General features: G+C 33.3%; 1 protein-coding gene across 4 annotated transcripts in view; it reads right to left on the reverse strand.

Annotated features, from left to right (window-relative positions):
* Positions 1-17,992, reverse strand: part of LOC124354706 (heterogeneous nuclear ribonucleoprotein K-like) — a 94,938-nt gene that overhangs the window by 64,067 nt on the left and 12,879 nt on the right. Inside the window, exon 1 of one of the 4 annotated variants that reach the window (XM_046805360.1) lies at positions 5,440-5,461. The exons of the other annotated variants lie outside the window; for them this stretch is intronic. The gene's annotated coding sequence lies outside the window, so the exon portion shown is untranslated. Of the gene's footprint in view, positions 1-5,439; positions 5,462-17,992 lie in introns of those variants that run through there. 4 annotated transcript variants of the gene reach the window in all.

Here is a 17,992-nt window from a genome sequence, read left to right on the forward strand (position 1 = left end):
ATTATGCCAGTACTACTCTAGCTGTAGTATATCAATGTTAGTTTGGCTACCAGAGTTAGTTCATTCTCCGCCTTGGTAGCGAGTGTGTAAAGCAACAATAGTAATTAAAAAACATCTAATCGATAACAGAAAACGAATCATTTAGTGTTTGTTTAATTGATATTGCAAACTATTTCAATTTCATTTATATATGTTATACATTAGTCAACAAAATGGTAGGAACATCGTGATAATGACATGACTGGTTCTGTATTGTAGACATGTATTCTACGACAGGTGGTATCCCAAAGTAAGCTCCAAAACCATAAAAGTTGTGCCAAATTCAAGTTAATTTTTCATTTTATTTTTATTTTTCTAGATACCCTGTGGACAGACAGAAGACAAGTGTTGGCCATTTCCCCAGTTATAGATAATATCACAAATAATATATTTCTTAAGACTCCAAGACTACGGCTTCATTATTTGTAATCTTGTACTAGTTCACATTCGACATTGAAATACAAGTACACACGTATATGTCCGTTTCCAAGACCAAAAATTAAAAATAGAACTTTCGAAATCTAGTTATTGCCAAACTCTTCACTGTTGAGCTACCGACTGTGGTGGTCGACATATGTGTGAGTTAAGATTACTATTTTTTGCTACTTGATAATCCACGACTGTCAGGTGACACGGTGTTGTGGTAGCGGCGTAGGCGACGGATTTCTGGCAAGAGATAAATATCGGAAGTAACGTAAAAAGGATTCTGACCGAACTATTCAACCAATTTTAAAAGTAAAATGTCGAAATTCTACAACATTCATTACCGACATACTACAAATTTTACAAAATACACCTAAATGACGACCTACATATTTTCATTTTAAATAGAAGCTATGTACACTTATTTTGCTATTAGAAATCTAATACATTTTCTGCTTCTAAGGCTCATATTCTACGATCATCTAGTTTCTAAATTAAAATCGGTTTAAAATTAAAGGAAACCCAGAAACATATGTTTAGCCACCGAGGTACTGCCATTCATTGGATAAATTTTATAAATTCTCCGGTATTTAACTCTAGATAGAAGTGGCAGGCGCCGGATATACGGATATCCGGCCCGATTACGTTGCGTCGCATTGCGTTATTTTTGAAGGAGTAAATATAATCTGATTGTGATAAAAATCTTATATTTGGAAAGATGAAGAATCATACTTTACAATGATAACATATTTTATTAGGTTTTATACTATTTATAGATACCCTCTATGGATATATATATATATATATATATATATATATATATATATATATATATATATATATATATATATATACCGAGTTGTGCAGCAGACATCTGGCCCGCCCGCGCTACATTTGTTTTCTTTCTTGTGTTGTTCCAAGTCCATAGTTTGGAGTTTATTTCAGCTAGTTATTACTTATGAGTTAAATAATAGTATATTACACATATTTTGTAAATAATGTTTGATAAAATGAGTGAAATCTTTAGAGATAGATCAAGTGACTTGAGAGAACTGCTATTCTGAACTGCTTGAAGGGCTGAATTCTACACTTGTATATATTGTAAATATAGGTATGTAACATAAATGCGTTTTATATTTAATTGTTAGTTGATTTATAACCAAAATGATTCATAAAAATGGTTTTAGGGTATTGGATTCATTATATGTCAACATGTATATATCAGCTTTATGTCTTACCCCTGTGCATAAAAAATAAGTGCTTTAGTAAATTTCCCTAGAAACATAAAAAGTGTAAATATATATTTTAAAAGTCATATAAACTATATATTTCTGATATCACCAATAAATTCTAGATAAAATGTATATATTAGAATTGTTATTTTATACGCTTGAAGACAAGCACAAAACGGAATCCGAGGATAAAATTTATTTTTTTACTTTTTTTAAATCATTTATGCATCAAAAATTTATGACAAGAAAAATATTTGTTTTTCTGTAGAACATGTTTTTCTGTGTTCTTATATAAAAAAAATTATGTATAATATGTTAAGTTTGAAGCATTAGTTGAGGTAGTAATATATATTAAAAATATACACGAACAGTGTGCCACTACACGGAATTTACAATGCCACCTCTAGGATTAAAACCTACTCAAATAAATCGGTGTTAAAAATTCAACATTTTAAATCGTGGTTTACAAACTTACACACTCAAGATAATGACTTCAATAGCTCAATAATAACATCAGTGCCAACGTTTTTGAACAGCTCGGTTACGAATAAAAAAATAAGAGATAGTACTTTAATAAATACTTTTTATGAAGTTTTAAAACTACATACTAAACAATTCCATTATAACTATATTGATTAAACATGGGTTTTAATGGAATTACAAGTTTCCGAGTTATGAATTTTAAAATTGATTTAAAATCTAATAAAAAACCAAATTTGATTTAGTACCAAATTTTTTGCAATAAATTAAAATAAATTGCATAAAGTATATTTATGAGTAAATAAATATTAAGTTGTTTGTCGGTTATTTTAGGGTTAAACTCGTGTATATACACTTTTGATCTAAGAGTATGTCTCAGAATGCTGTCTCACACCGATGACATCTGTCGGATATTCATGAAACAAGATATTACACTCTGAAGAAAAACATTACCAGCTGCACTAGTTTTGAGGATCCACCGAAATTGTATGGTAAATGGTAACAAAACGGTAAATATAAGTTATGTTTTAGGAATACGCAATTAAAACAAACACAAATGGAAAATGAAATCAAAGTCAACCAGATAAGACAGATACTTTGCCTTTATCTCGATGGAATATTGAGGTTCTTAAATAGTTGGTTTACATGTAAAGCTTGAACACTATAACTTACAAAAAATGTATCGCTTGATGTTTTTTACTATTTCGATATCCTCCTAATCAACCTCGACCAAAGGCTCTGCTTGGATTTTTATAAAATGCAAATTGGATATATTAGTTCCTTCATTTACACTTATAATCGACTAATAATAAAAGGTACTAAATTGGGCGTTCATTTCATACTTTCAGAGAGTTTTAAGTAAGTGGAGTTGATTACCATAATTACATTAAAACTCGCTATTAGTAAAGTACTGGAACAATTATTAAAGTGGTTTACAAACAATTGGAGTTTTAAGATGTAACTTATATTTGAAAGACGCGTTATGAATTTCTAGTAAAATATTATCCTACAAAATAGCTCAAATATACCGCCAAACTCCGACTATTATTACCAGAATAGTTTGAATTCCACTAGATAACTGATTTTTTTTCTTTACATACAATCCATTTCAACACATTCTAAATTACCACACAATATTAAAACTTGGTCCCAATGAAATATTTGCCTCTGAAATGTTAAAACACCCGGGTGATTGGTGAGAAAACATTTCGAAGGACATCGCAATGTTGAAGAAAGGCCCTGCGATCATTAACCCTTTATAGGGTATTGGGTGAATAATTTCCCACCACGTTTTTACTTTTATTTATGTTACTACGCTTGAGATTCTTGGGATAATAATTTCCCACATGCACAATGCATACCATGAAGACTTACTGTAAAACATAAATTTAGTTTTCAGCAGTTGGCAACACCAGCTGGATTTCTATCCAGCTGATAGTCTGAAAGTGGGGAATATATTATCCCACTGTCACTCAGAGATATCAATGTTTTTGTTCTTGTCCAAACCTCAGACTTAGGATCAAGATAATTTCACTAATATACATCAAGAAATAATTTAAAGATAAGTAGTTTATTCCTTAGTTATCTGTAATCATTTTTATATAACATTTTACTTGTATTTTGCAATGTAAAAATTTCTATTCATGAGAATGTAGCATTGTGAACTACAAGCTGAAAATGTAATGCTTTTTTTCAAAAAATAAAAAAAATATAAATTTTATATTTGCTTGAGAGATTTATATTTGTAAATAACAACAAAAACTTACTCTTTTTTTATTAGGAATAAACTATTTTGTCCATGTTCTGGCAAAGCAGTTATTTGGATGTTACTCTGGCAGTCTTGTAAAAGGTAGGTTACTGTTTGAGCTATTGTGTTATTCAACACGAATAAGGCATAATTGAAAATATTATGACACAGGAAGGTTATACATCAGGAAAGTGATATATAATAAAACAATAAAGATATAATAAACAATATCACTCAGATGGTGATATAAGTGTTTTGAAATGGGCGGATAGGGAAAAAAGTATGTGTCAGTAATATCCGCAATGTAAAAATTCCTCAAAAAAGTTACAGTCATGCAGTCAAATGGTAAAGGAGATCGAGAAGTCACTTGCCCAGAAGCAGTAGCCGAGTACAAGTACATGGGTGGAGTAGATCGCTTTGATCAACACATGTCTAGCTACAATCTAGCACAAAAGTCTACACGCTGGTGGATGAAGCTTTTTTATTTCTTTTTTGAATCAGCTATTGTCAATAGTTTCATATTGTACAGTAAAGATTGTAAGGACGCTGCATCAAAACCAATGTCTCATTTGACTTTTAGGTCAAAGTTGGTCAATCAGGTTGATAGGCACTTTTTACATCAGAAAAAAAGTTGGGTACACTTCCGGAAAGTCTAGAGCCAGGAAACGAAACAGTCCGTTTAGAAAACCAACTGTGGAAAACAGTCTACGCCTTACTAATGTTGAAGATCACCTTCACAAAAGATAGACACATACAGAAGATATGCGCACTGCTCTACCAAAACCAAAGAAAAGCGAAACAATATGATTTATAGTGGCTGTAAAGTCGCAATATGCAAGGGCTGCTTTTCCTTATTCCACAAGACCCATGTTAACCTTTGACCATTTTGCAACAACATACATGTTAAAACTGAGTGTTTTTGTATTTTTGTTTCATGTGAATAAGTAAAGTGAGTGTTATTGTTTTCAGTTGTATTAGATTAGGTCAGTATCTACAATGTTGTTTCATATTGAATTTGACAAGAATGTTATTTCAACTATGCTATTCTAGGAATACTTATATTTTCCATAGTATTTATACTGTATGTAATAAACATTCACTATGATCCTTTTACATTTATGTGTGTTTTATTTACAAACCCTTTGAAGTGGGAATATATTATCCCAGTGAATACAAGGCAAGACAAAAAAATACTCATTGCCCAGAGATACATTGGGATAATAATTTTCCCACCCTAAAAATCCCAAAAAACGTAAAAATATTTTTAAAACTGTAAATGTATTAGTGGTAACGTAAGGTATCATATTAATATTCCACTTAAAAATATAACATTTTATGAACCTCGGTTTCTTGCCACTTAAAGGGTTAAAGTAGAACACAGTTGTTATAACCGAGAGTAGAAAAGGGGCGCAGGCACGCGGTACCTTGGTACAGAATGACCCCGTGTATACGATAGATGCACGACACAACACACACAACAAATTCAACACAACAGAATAACATACGTCAGGCACTCACCATGGTCTGGGTGTCGAGTGGCGGTTTGCCGTGTTTCTGTCCTTTAAAACAAATAACGGCCGTGCCAGAGGCCGAGTCGGGCCACTATTGGTCAAGCCGACGCCGTCTGTTTACCGGTAACCATGGTTACGCCGACAAACAAACCGCCTGCAACCCCCTTCGGCCACCGTTATATATTTAACTTTTATAATTTATCCACGATTAAGCCTATTTAATACGAAATAGCAGTAGCTTTTCATAGAAATATGTGATGGCCATGTCAAATCTTTATAGGAAACAGTATGCTTGGGTATGAAAACGCTAAGGAAAAGAGGACAGGATTGAAATCAAGGAAAAACACGCTCGATAAAAATAAAAATTCTGCTTCGTGGCGAAATAATATCAAGGCTATTGAATATACTAAACCTAAAATTTAAATAAAATCGTTAGCTAATTAAATATCAAGGCAAAAATAATCTTTAAAAAATTCACTATGGTACAAAATAGATTTTACATTTGTTCTGAAAGTAAATGATGAAATTCTCAAAATTGAGAAATTATTTTTGGATGGAAGAAGGGGATCCAACTCAATGTTCCCCCTTCGATTGTTGGAATATGAACTCAACTATACATTAGTAACACAGGGTTTAAATAGTAAATAGGTCTCTGAAAATAATACAACAATCATAGAACAGTTTTAATAATAAAATGGACCATGCACCACTAAATAAAACCAATTAAGCATAATTTTCTAGACAGTAGTTTAGTGTTAATAAAACAAATTTACCATTAGAAATAGTAAAATTTATAATTTGTAATCTTGAATTGCTAAATTATCATTAACTATAAGAAACAGCTTTGACAATATGTTTTGAGTATTTCGACTCATCATAAACTTCAGACTGATTGTGCAATACATTGCGCAACAGACAGTCCATATAGCCGTAGACAATCCAGTGTCCTCCCGACTATAACCACGCCGTGTAGTGTTACGAACGAGAATATTACAGTTAACGCAAATTAATTAGTTTTTACACACAAAAAAAGTATATAACGACGACGACGGGTCGGTATCCAGGCGACCGGCGACCCGCGTCGCGTGCTGCTTTGTTGTCGAGGCCGCGTCTCCCAGGAAACCCACCCGAGCCGGTCACTCGTCTATATTTAATGGACCTCTGTTGCTCATAAAAAATGTAGCACCAAATTGATATGAAAGTATCGACAGCGGGCCGCCCTGTCAGAACCGCTCTCGTTAACTACTTCATAATGCAAACTAACTGTGGACACGATGCTCTACATATTGTAATAGTCCCACCTCCAGAGCCGGCACCTAGGCGGGCGCGGGGCGGAACGGCGACGTCAAACTGAAGGCCCACACTTCTGTACTGCCACTTTAATGACGCCGTCCCGATTAAAGATGCACGTGCTTCGTGGAACAACCTGTCTTTGCGTTTCAAACTCGACTTTGAAAACACGATATCGCAACTAACAAACCCTTTCTGATATAACTTCAAATTCCAAATGCATGGTTTCTTAGTCGCATTATATTAATCCAATCACAACTATTTGCCTCTCCAACGGAACTGTTCCTTCTCTAAAAGTGCCGTACTGTGCTATAAGAAGATCGAAATTCAAGGAATTGTTGTGTACTATAAGAATATTGATAGTTAAAAAAACTACATAATAACCACTTTCGAGTTACCTGTGTATTAACCCTGTCTGAGTTATACTAATAACATTAAAACAGTACCGATTTCAAGGTCAAAGAGAAATCCATTCATGTGATAAGACAGCCTGCCTGTATGGTAACTCTCGATAGATCCTGGAGACAACATGTTGTACATAGATTGCTCTTGGACCAAGGAAGAGCTCTATTGATTTTAGCTCAAAAATAAAAATTCAGTCCTGCCTGCTACCTGTGTGGTAACTCTCGATAGATCCTGGAGACATGTTGTACATAGATTCCTCTTGGACCAAGGAAGAGCTCTATTGATTTTAGCACAAAAATAAAAATGCAGTCCTGTCTGCTACCTGTGTGGTAACTCTCGATAGATCCTGGAGACAACATGTTGTACATAGATTCCTCTTGGACCAAGGAAGAGCTCTATTGATTTTAGCACAAAAATGCAGTCCTGCCTGCTACCTCTTACTCCCTTGTACTGTTCTACTAACCTTTACCTCTCAAAATTAAGTAGGCCTACAAATTCTTCCTAATGAAACACAACTCTTTGAGTTCCATCAGAGTGATTTTAAGAGTAGCTGTATAATAACCAGATAATACTGTTGAATTTTGACATGTTTTGGGGAGTTACAATGTGGCTGCAACATTTTTAGATGTTTTCTGTCAAATATCACTCAGAAAACTAATTGAGATAGAATACTCATTGCCAGCAGTGAGTTATTCTCCAAACTTTGCACATCAGTGTTTTAGTTACATGACAATGTATAAAAACATTCTACATAAAATAATAAGACCAAGTATGCACCAAACATTGAAAAACTAATATATGAGTAACTTTTTAGTGACAATTGTTTGACCCACTGAAAATTACAGTATCACTATTTAAAAATTCTTTATTCTTAATAACCAAATAAAAATTATAAGGCATCTATCATAAATAAACAATTTGTGTCAAGTAGGTGCTTTTAATAATGACATGGAATCAATAGACTCAATCATTGTAAGATGTTATGTAAGGGTTGCCAAGCAGCGGCGATTCCACATTAAAACATTGTAACAAATAATGTTAACATTCTTGACTATATAAAATACTTGTCATTTACAAGATTTACAAAAAACATCAACATATAAGCCACCTTATCCAATTCTGTAATACATTATGGAATATTTAGAAAGAAACAATCAAACATTTATTTTGTTAGAAAATATTTTTTGTATTGTAAAACCCATATCAAATTTCAGTTTAATATGAAATCATTCTGTTGACAAGAATGTTTAAATAATGGAACCAAAATGGAAGCTTTATAGTAAATATAAACAAGGAGTTTTAGATATCTTATATATGTTATGTCTAATTGTATTCACTATGACACTAACAATAGATCAAACAGTTCAGGACTCCTGTTGTATACCTGATGTTAAAAAAAAATTTCTTTGCTCTATATTTCGTAAGTTTTCTTATATAAAAAGGTAGGAGTGCGCTACACCAAGCATCACATAACAGGCATTGCTGAGGTTGCATCCAAAATTCTTATACTACTGATCATTTCATTATGGATATGTCTTGTGTACAGACAGATAAAGTACCGTGTCGCCATATTGGAAGATAGGCTTCAATGGACGCTATCTAAATCTCATGGATGGACATGGACCATATCGTACAACTCTGTCTTGTCTATGTAGATACGAAGTTCCATGAACATTCTGTATTTTTTATGTTGCATTAAGGTTACTCTTGATACCAATGTAAAAGTATTCGCTGATGTTCATCCAAATTCTATAGATAGACAAACACCATCATCCAACTTATGTAGGCTACATATAAATGAAGCTTTACGCCAAATTCTGTATGTCAGTTCGTTCTCAAGATATTGTGCAGACAGCCTGGCAGATGTCAAATACTCGTATGTTGTAGCCCCTGGAGTTATAAGCTGTGTTAATCCTTGGCCAAAGGTTTCTTATGATTCTGTTTATTTGATTAGAGTTAAGTTACAAAATAATAAAAATTTCCTAAAAAAGTTATATTTGAATCCAGCTTGGAAATGTATTAACAAAATATCAGTGATTGCAGTATATTATTTGTTTTGTTAGTTAAATCTCACTTTAAAGTTATAAAAATCGGTTACAATTTCGACTATGACAACGTATTTTTCTGGCCTAAAACTGTTTTATATTGCCAAATAAATAATACCATGGATCATTTATCATTATGTACATATTAAACAAACCAGTACTCATATATCTTCATATATAAAGAAACTTCATTTATATCACTGATTTTGTGCAGACCATTGCATTCTTGAAATTAATTTTTTATTAATTTGATCAACATATTTTTAAACGAATTAAGACTATTGAGCTAGATGTCCAAATAGTGATTCAATAATTTGTCCTGTATACAACGATTTAGAGAAACAGTAAATACAGTTATCACACACCATATTAATCTGTCATACCCACTATGGGTTTAATATAAGGTGGAATAGGCTACAAGTTAGTATCAAACAAAGATTAAATCTCATGGGAAACAATAACTGAGATTACTCTGTTTCACTTTATAGAGCAATAAATAGTTGAAGGGCCATCATGGAATGGGGTGAATATATTTACATTTATAAAAGTCATTATAGCTTTAATAAATTGCAGTATTACATTAAAATGAAAGGAGTTAAATATTATTTATTGTGTTCCTAATTTCCATGCATATGATGAATTTAGTAGTTGTAACACAAACAAACATTAAAACATCTATTATTAAAGCATACAGTAACATTGCACATAAATTATGTAGGCCTACTCAATTTGAAAATTTGTCAAAGAAGCACCATCCCAAACTTCATCATGACTTTTATAACATAACAAATTTTACAGCTTCAATAACTTGTTCCTGTACACACCTATGTTCTTATGCACATTTTGTGTTACTGAAATTTAATGAAACTAAAAACATTCATTAAAAAATCAATGAACTACGTGAAAGTAATGGAAATGGGCTCTAGTTAAAATGCAGACTAAAATGGTAGAATAGAAGCTGGCTTCTACAAATATCAGTTTTGCCACAGACTAAATATATTTTTATAGACATGGCTGTGGTTTCCACATCCAAATTTTCAATTTGTATTTAAGATTGATTGTTTTGTATTTGGGGCAATCCGAATGATTAAGTATTATTTCTTTTGCGCTTTAAATGATAGAGGTAAATAAGTGCAAGTTGAAGGAAACAATTGATTTTTAAATGAATTGCAATTCATGAAGTTTGAACTAGCCAACAACTGTAGGTTGTAAGGAAATTTAAACATTTTAGCTAAAAAAGTTATGAGCTAAAAAGAAATTAAAGATGCACTGTAGACCTTGAGGAAATAAGGTGAAATAAGTGTCTTGATATCTTATTAATCATTCCAACAACCAACCAAAGGTCTGAACATATGCCTGCAGCATGAACACCAGTGCTAAGTTATAACTTAAATTCCTTATGTGCATTTGGAAATAAGTTTGAAGTTTGTGTGATGATAGCTTGAGCCTAATATGACATGTTACTTGTGTACGCCACTTGTTGTGACCCCATATTTGAATCTATCTTTGGCATTTGATGGCTTATTGATTCCTTTGCACGTTGCTATGGACAGTTGCCACATACAAAGCTTTGCTGTGTGATTGCAACTGTCATGTTATAGATTTAAGTTGCTAATGTCTTTCATTTGTTACTCATTCATATTAGAATATAATCACTACATGTTTTATAGAAACTTCTACAAGAAAATGTTAAATCATATATTGTTCCTAAGAATAAATTTCGTTTAAAAGCAAAACCCCCAACATAATTATAATGTAAGAATAAAACAGATTCCTTTAGATAACACGATTAAGTACACAACAGGGGTATTAAGCAGGATCATTTCCTGATCCTCCCGACACCAAAATCAACAAATACTCTTGTAAGCCGCCATCTTTAATATAGGTTCGTTATAAGTGTCATTATCCATTTAACACGGTGGCCACTCAAAACCTGTTTTCAAATTCCCGGTTTTTTCCCGATCGAAAATTTCCGATTCTCTAGTCTATTAAGCCAAATAAAAAACTGTAATACTGTATTTAACCCTTACGCCGAGTGCAACGGTGAGGTGACGGTTTATCGTAACCAGTTTTATTTGCAAGAAATGCAGAGCTCTACTCAATTTCGTCGCTTGCGAAATGCGAGAAATGCGGTGACGATTTATCGGTGTCATCTATTTTAAGCTCCTTATTTTTTATCTCTGAGTTTTGCGATGTGTTGACTAACATTATGTATACCATGCATGTATTAAATACGGAAAAAAGCAAATAAATACCAACAAAGTGGTAACGTGGGATCAGAGGTTTGCGGTGGACGAACATTCACATTCGGTACGTGAAAATGATTTCGCCGATACGCAAGATCGATCCATCTTATACTTCATACAATACTTTCATCTGAACTCTACTTAATCACTTTATCCTTTAGGGGAGCAATCCTAAGAATACCACGCTACTTAAAGTAATTTGCAGAGATTCGGGGAAATGTATATATTTAAAATTACGTCATAACCTCTACTTTCTCCCTTTAAATAATATAAATGGTAGATTATAAAATGAGCTTCCAGGATATATTCCATGTCCGTAAAAATGTATGGATATATTTACATTTAGAGATCTAATAATGTACAACACAAAGTACTGCATATAGATAAAATAAAAATTAGCGATCGCCTGTTTTCCGCTGAGCAGCTAACGTCCTGCTGTAATATGTAGGGTTGAATTTAAGTGTTGATTGCACAGAATTTGGAAAATGTATACTACGCCCTATTAAAAACTACGATATACGTCGACCTTTTCTGGAAGGCAAGGACTTAAGGAACACTGTCGGGACCTATAGGGAGCGTGGCAGCCAGCTTTGAAGAAAGTAACTAATTCTCTGTCCATAGAGGCAACTGACGTCTTCACCCAAAGAGGAGAAAAAAGCTAAAAACCTCTTGCTAATAACGTATAAGCAACAGGTGATCACCATTAAACAATACAGCTGATCTATCAACGAGTAACAAAACCATCAGTGGCCGAGAACAGAAAAAAGGGTCGGCACAGCTACCGGTCCGACCACCGGCCAACAAAATAGTGTGGCAGACGCCACTGCTAGTTCAATAATAGACACGATGGCCTTGACAAATATAGGCATAGAAATACGAAAATCAGTTTAAATATTATAAATCACGGTATTTTGTTACTGTATGTTTCTAAATAGACTTTATACAAAGAACTACAAAAACACGTTTCACCAGTCGGTATTTACGTACTGCGGATTGTTTTTGTACACGAATATACGGAGCAGACTCTTGACGATGCGTCAAAATAAATATAAAAAATACTAATTAAAACTAAAATATTATTTGTTAAACTACAGTAGTTTTTTTTTATTTGGTTATACAATCTACAGTTTTCATGCGGGAAGCACAAAAACGATTTAGCCCAGAATACGAGTTCAACTAACGTTATCAATTATTACTGGCTCCTAAATATTTTGTGATAGCCTTTACGATAGTGCAATAAAATCACCCCATCATGAAAACACAACTACAAAATAAATAAACACACGAAAGCTGTGGTTCTTCACAACGTATTCGTTAGATTATAGTCATGGGCTACGAAACAACAAGACATACGACTCCTTATACAACTATTTGGTTTGAACAGGTCGAATCGTGCGACCGATCGTCACGTGTGCGGAGAAGTCGATCAGGTAAATAGTTGATCGGAGAACTGACGGGACTCATAGTCGTCGTCCAACCAATCCCGCTCTGATGACGAAAACGTGCATGGTCGATTCGGCCGGCTGGTAGTCTGCCGTCTGTAGACTGGTGACATCATAAGCTGCGTTTACACTGACACGTAAAGTTGCGAGAGGATTTATACGACTACTGTAGCATTATATGAACAAGATAAGCAATTTTACTCACGAGAACTGTCGCAAGTACTTGCTACAGTTGTACCGCTGGTTGTTCCGGGAGTCATTAAGTCCGTTGAACACACGGGTGTGTTGCATCGGCAATGTTTATAATTGAAATTTTAATAGCCGAAACTGATCTCCAGTTCTTCCCAACTGTCCGGTAATGGTTGCGGCAGCGCTCGCGAGAGCTCTTGCGCCAGTTAGACGCGATTTTTACAAAATACAAAACAGAACACTTGCGCAATTTTTGCCAGTGTATACGCAGTTTAGTCGATGGTGGGATGTGACCGTGATAACATAACATCACTTTTCTTGTTTTAAAACCTATGTAATCTGAAGACCAGTCGGAACGTGTGTGAGGAGCACTCGTTCATAGACCAACCGAGGCCTCAGCCGCGATACGAGCGGTAAACGGTGGGTAGTGAGCGCTGGATCGAACGGTAAATTTAATGTTTGTGTTGTACATATGGGAAACACTAGACATTAACCATGGCAGACGTGAGTGGCAGGCCGGTACCACACGATGCCGCGTATCCACCTCCAATTCTAGACGATAAATGTTTCTCCTACCGCTGGGTACTCAGCTTATTCTGTCATTGCTATTGCAACATGTCGGACACAAACGTGCCCTCCTTGGCGTTACTTGTTACAACTTATCCACTGATTTTTCCTCCAAAAGGTATCTTATCAGACCAGGTAAAAATCCAACTGAAATTCTGGTTTACTCATAAAACCGGGTTGCGCCTCTTATCAAACCGTCAACATATTATATTCAACGAACCGAACTATTAACCCTATTTATAGGGTGAATAACGTATATTTTAGACCTGTGGTATCTATCCAATACACGCCCTTGTCAAAATACTATTTTCATTCAAGAACATGAGTTGGACAACATCGTCCGGGGAACCCACTTCGACGACTGAATAATATATAAATACAAAAAAACCAGTTTGTATCGTGGTTACTACCGCTTAATGCATACCGCTCTTTCAGTGCTGAATTTCGGAACGATCGGTCAGTTGATTTTAAATTGTCCAATGCATTATTACATATTTTTAATTTTTTAGGAGAAGTGGTTTGCCGCAGCACAGGAGTAGAACTAATTAAATATACTCCACTAACTAGTGGAGGCAACTCTCAGATGAAGCTCGCGAATCTATATCGATCGATCCTCATTCACAATTTTACGATCTATGCCCATAAAATACGATGTTTCGAGATTAATCAGTTCTTAATTCAAGGAGCTGTCAAATCATGTCTTGGTTTTGTAAGTTCTTGGAGACGGAAAAACTGTTTTAGAATTTTCCCGGTTCTCAGGAAAATTTCCGGGTAATTTCCGATTTTCCCCCGTCCATTAAATTCCCGACTTATTCCCGCTTGGGTGGCCACTCTGTTTAATGTCTATACAGATTATTAACCATAATAAAATGGCATCAACGTAGTAACATCAAAATAACATACAATAAAAAATCACTATATATATGAAATCTTTATGTGTACGGTAACGAATTTGATAAACACTTTACAAAAATATAACTTCGAAAGCTCCCGCCAGAAGCGGCCTGATTCGTCATTTTTAACCAATCTGCCGGTCTCAAGAATGTACCAAATTCGTCACTTTTAACCAATCAAAAGAGTGATATGACGTGACTAACGCACCATAGCCAAATGCAGTAGTAAATAATAATATTTATGTGACTGCCATTTCATTCTGTGTCCTATTTTGTTTACAATAAATGTTCTTCCAAACCCCTTACATCGGGCCCGGTAAATTGCATAAAATACATTGTTTGGGAAAATTTAATGTATTTTCCTCCTTTATAACTGCTTTATAATTTGATGGAATTAAATAATTAAAAAACCCCTTCTTGTTGAAGATGAAGAATTAATGTACCGAAAGAATTGTCAAGAAGGCATTTTTAAGCTGAGAGACTGACAACAGTTTCGAAACGACGACGCTAATTTCTTTCTCACACAAGGTGCGTCTTATCAGTTTACCAATCTACCCTACTTGAAAACACGAGTTTCAAGCTTTGTGAAGTAAAGGAATACTTAGAGTACCATTGTCAAGTTTGATATATAAATAGATAATGGAAATGGCATGTTTTAATGTTAAAACCATAATATACTTGCAGAAGTTCATATTTCTTCGTGGGAACAGTGGAATATTCATTTACTATATTTCTTTAAATCAAAAATAATTTTATAATCATTTGGTTAGTTGTTTTTTATAATCTGGATGATATTTTATGCTTTATCATAATTCTTCATAGAATAGCTAGGGTCTAACCTGGACGCTGAAGTTTTTAGTCTTGATAAATATTCTTTTTGCTACAAATATTTATAATGATCAAGTAGGCCTACACATTCCTTACAATTTGGACTACATTTTTTTTATTAATCATAGAATAGCAAAGGTCTTCTTACATTAGTTGTAAAGGCTTTTATCATTCCAAAATGAGATGTAGGTATGTGTAGGTTTCATATTACTGTACAAATCTTATTTTAATTTTTATAAATATCACAAAATATTCTGTTAGTACTTATTCACATATTATATCTTTTAGGATAAAATATGATATAAAAAATAAACAATATTTTTTATAATTTATTTTTACAAAAAAACTTTCAAGTAATATTTTTATTGAAAATATGTCGAGTGGCCGGTAACATTACATTCAATTTATTACTCACTGTATGTAGATTTTCTAATTATTTTCCATTAACAAGTTAGTTTCTTATGTGGAACACATGTTTAATGAAAACATAAAAATTAAATTCAGTATAGGGTTTAATAAAACATTTTTTTTTATAATGTAAATTTTTTATTTAATTTTTTTTTTCACTTTGGCAAAGGATTTTAGTATATAAACAATTTTATATTATTTTTCTTAGGCTACCATCGGAAAGAGCAACTAAAACTAAACAAATTCCATATATTTTATTTTATTTTTACACAACAAATAAGAAGTGTGGATTAAAAATATAATATGTTGTCCACGCCAAATTTTGCCCTACATATAGGCCTAATGTTTGAAACGCTCAAGAGGAAAAGTAATACACTTATTATTATTAATATAAATGCTTTACTAACTTTACTATTATTTATAAAAGAAGAAATTTGAGCACAGTTAACACTTTTTTTACCTAAATAATTGTTTTATTCAGTAATAAAACTATAAAAAAGGTGAAGTAACTCATCATAACCTGAAATGTTCTTATTAGACATAGTTTGTAACTTAGTAAAATATAATACACACGGAAAACACAAATGAAAAATTAAGTAATGCAATGATTATGAATACTAATGAAGTAGTATTTCACAATTATAACACAATTTCATGGATAAAATAAGATAAAACAGAGTAAACAAAGCACAGCGTCAATTCGCTCGTAACGTAAACATCCGAACTGACCTTTTATTTCACATCAATGACGTATAAACAGCTGGTCGTCGGCAATTAAATATACAAATATCGTACTCTTTGGCTTTTGGATGAACTGTCATCGTTTGCAGCCAGTAACATGCATAAACTGAACCAATACATATAAAAAATACGCTGCGTCTACGAAGTAGACGCTAGCACTTTTAGACAGAAACGCAGCGTCTACAACGTAGACGCTATAGCACTAAAAGGGTTAATTTCACACTTTACACAAAGGTATACAAAATAATACTTGGCTTATTTTTACAATTTTGTAACATGCATATTTTTACAAAACATATTGCAGAAATAAGTTTTATTATCTACTGAAAAATTAAGAAAATTTTCTTTTTCTGAATAATATTCCACACATTTTGGCTATTTGGAATTTTCTTAATTTTTCTCTCTCCATCAATATTACAAGACCTCTATCCTTAAAGTTTTCTACTAGTATGTCTCTGTAAGTCAAAGTTTCTCAGAGTAACCTCTATTATTCCAAGTTATTTAACCATGTGGTGTTAATCCAGTTAACACATGTGTACACTAAGCAATTCTGTACTTTACAATGCAGAATTTTAAGTTTCTAGCATACCAGGAAGTGGATTAGACTTAGATTGTACTGAGTAAGTCTGCCACATGGGCATTATGAGACAAGCTGTTTTGTTACCTTAAGAGTAAGTAATGTAAGTCAGTACACTCTTTATCAGATTATTAAGTTGATAAGGGGGTTTAATTTAATCAGGAGTTTATCTGGTCATACCAGGACATTCCCTGGAGGAAGGATTAATGTAATCCGCTAGTTTACTTAGTAATACAAGGTCAATCTGGAACCGGATCGAATTACACAAAATTTGTAGTCGCATATAAATTAAAAACTCCAATCATTGACAATTCACAAAAAAGATTTGTGAATTGTTTTACGGGCTTACTGAAGGATATATGACAAAAACCTATATAGCCTGTTTTGTAGACCCCATTGTTGGCTAGTTATAACAATATTTAGATTTAAGCAGAGCCAACACTTCGGCCACTATTGGCCATAGAAACAAAATTTAAAAAATATTAACATTTATTAGTTAAGTTAATGAAGATAGAGAAAAAAGTCACTGATCCTATTTTGTATATCGCATTATTTTGTATTAAAATATAATTTTTATTTTGTATTACAGTTAAATTTTTGACTACAATGTAGCACAGAATAACAATTTGCACATAAAAATTAATAAAGCAATGCATTCAAACGCACTTTCCGGCCATACCATTGAGGATAGGCCGAAATGTTACAGAACCCTTTTTTAAATCATGTTGTTTCCTAAATCCCATAAAAATTTGTGTTGAGGTATGGCCAATGGTTCAGCCGCTATCAAAACCATAAACAAAATTTTCAAGTGAAAATTATAACATTTTTTTCACATAATCGTGTTTTGTGCCAAACCAATGAAGATGGAGCAATGTAAGTCACTGGACCTTTTTGTAGACGACTTCAATCCCGACTACCGATTTTTTGTC

The sequence above is a fragment of the Homalodisca vitripennis genome, chromosome 2 (assembly GCF_021130785.1).
Source record: "Homalodisca vitripennis isolate AUS2020 chromosome 2, UT_GWSS_2.1, whole genome shotgun sequence".
In the NCBI taxonomy this organism is placed as follows: Eukaryota; Metazoa; Arthropoda; class Insecta; order Hemiptera; family Cicadellidae; genus Homalodisca; species Homalodisca vitripennis.